Raw genomic sequence first — 2,510 nt, 5'->3', positions numbered from 1 at the left:
TCAAGGCAGTATAACCTTGGAGAAAACAAATATTCATGATCAATAAGAGCTTTATTCCAAGCATCTAAATGATTCTTATGTCTGAAGCTGCTTTTCCTCTGCTTATTTGCCCATGCGGAAAAGCACTTTGAAGATTTATGCAGACTGGGTAAAAGGACAGTTTAAAAGACTACACAGTATCACTGCTTTCAAATGTCATGTAATCATAGGTTAGGGGAGAGTGCTGGGCACAGAGAGCTAAGTGATGTTACAGATAATGAATTGCCTCTGAAATATAATACATCGTAAGTATGATTCTTTGTTCCCAGCTCTGTACACCAACTCTGTACAATTAAAGTTATTTATCTTTCTCGTTTTTTTTAAGTTCATCAATTATATTGTGATACACTTAATGTCCATAAGAGGATGATGTATGATTGGTCTAATTATTTCTTATTCACCATGCTTTCTAAAGCATATCAATTTTGTTAATACCATGTAATTAAAACACGTCAGCGCGCTACAAGTTGCTGGCTGTATTAATGACTATGAAAATTATTTTAATTAAATAGCCAATTATAGAAAAATCCTAACCATGAGAATTGACATTTAAATGAATTCAATTTAAATTGCTTTTCAACATTGTTTTATCAAAGCTTTATGGGGTGAATAAATTATTACATCAAACAATATACTGTGTCATTGATCATACACAAGTCCTGTCCCATATCCATACATTTTCAAACACTTTCCTGATGCCATTCATCATACGGGGGGGGTGATTACATTTTGACATAGTCATTTGTTTACCGCAATCTCATCCACATGTACTCTACTTCTGTGTACTTTTAGGAAAACTGTGTTAACTGTTTATGTTACTTAGTTAACCAAATATTAGGCCACAGAGAACTCCTTTCATGGGGCTAATTTGAAAGTGTTTCTCCAAGCTGCCAATACTTAGGTCACCAACGCCTGAGGAAAAAGTCGAGACACTTCTTTTTTTTTTTTTTCGAGACACAAATAAACTTTCTAAAAACCATTTCTCAGAAGCTAAGAAATGGCTTCCTTTGACATTGTGTTAAAATACATGATTTCACATCAGGTAAGGATTTCACTTTTCACCACTTCACGGATACGTTTTTGTGCTATGTGGCTGTTTTCGTAACTGGATACAGACACATCCAGTCTTTTTAAAGGGCCTTTGTATCTAAAACATCATACACATCCGGTGGTGCCTTTTAATACCTATTAGACCACTCAAGCTCATATAGTTTCCCTATTTTTTCTGCATACTCTTAATGAAAGTCATTTTTCAGACATTACAAGCGCCATGATTTGCAGTTAACCCATGCAAACAAGAGAAATAGTGGGCAAACTGTTGTGACATTCATTGTATATAATGAAATCTTAATATGGTGCATATTTAAGTGAAAGGTTAGCAACATAAAGGGCAAATGGATTGCCTGGCAATGAATTTTAAGCAGCTATTGATTTTACACTACAAGCTACCTCTTCCCTGAATGATAATTTTGAAATGGCACACTGCTTATCTTAAAACTGATCTAACAGGACACAAGGAATACACAAAATATTAAGGCAAATACAGACAGATAAGCAACAATCTTTAAGATGTGCAATACATAATAAGTGCTGATGTGCTCACCAGAATGAAACTAACTGAAATCCAACTAATGGGAAATACATTTGTCTCAAAAAGTTTGCGCAAACAAAATAATAAAGCCGTGACATATATGTATAGTATACTTTATATCATTTATCTTACAACCGGTTTGATATTTAGAAATCTCGGGTAGTTGGGAAATGGATTACAAAGAATTTTATAGTGATGTACGCAGTATCCAAATGTCCCAGGAAATCAATAATGGCCTGCCATCTTTTAAATAAAATAACGTCTGATTTAAAATAATCCGTACATGATTTAGTGCCCTGCATAAACTGATTGATTTGTTAGGAAAGGCAGGAAGTCAGGTTTTCCACCTCATGATGTACCTTAGTGGTTGGAAATAAATGTGCAGTTAAGTGTATATGAGCTGCAGCAAGACACTTGCACATGGACTTGACCCTGCACATTTCTGCAGTGCTGTTATTTTCCTCCTCTCTCTTATCTTTCTTTCCTGCACTTCCTGGAGTTTATGGCTTTGTGTTCTTACCGAGTTAACTTCAATAGTTCAGTTCTAAAATATTATAATATTGTTTAATATTTTAAATCTTTCATTTCTGAGGTTTTACCTTTAAGTGCATGAACTTTTTAACCCCTAACCTACATGACATTTTTTTTAATATTCACCTGACTCCTGTGAAAAGTATCATGGGGTTTGAGATGGACAGTACATAAAACTGAGTGGATGCACTTAAAGTGAAAGATGATATAAAGCTGTTGGAAATCAATCTTTACTGTCTGACTTCAATTTGCAAAAATACCAGAAAATATGCTACCTTTATGTAATCTATACATTAACTTTTTAACCCCTAACTCACATGACAGGGTTTATATATATATATATATATAT

The sequence above is a fragment of the Haplochromis burtoni genome, unplaced genomic scaffold (genome assembly GCF_018398535.1).
Source record: "Haplochromis burtoni strain Fernald_Lab_line unplaced genomic scaffold, NCSU_Asbu1 Contig_75, whole genome shotgun sequence".
Lineage (NCBI taxonomy): Eukaryota > Metazoa > Chordata > Actinopteri > Cichliformes > Cichlidae > Haplochromis > Haplochromis burtoni.
This window is presented reverse-complemented; position numbering follows the sequence as displayed.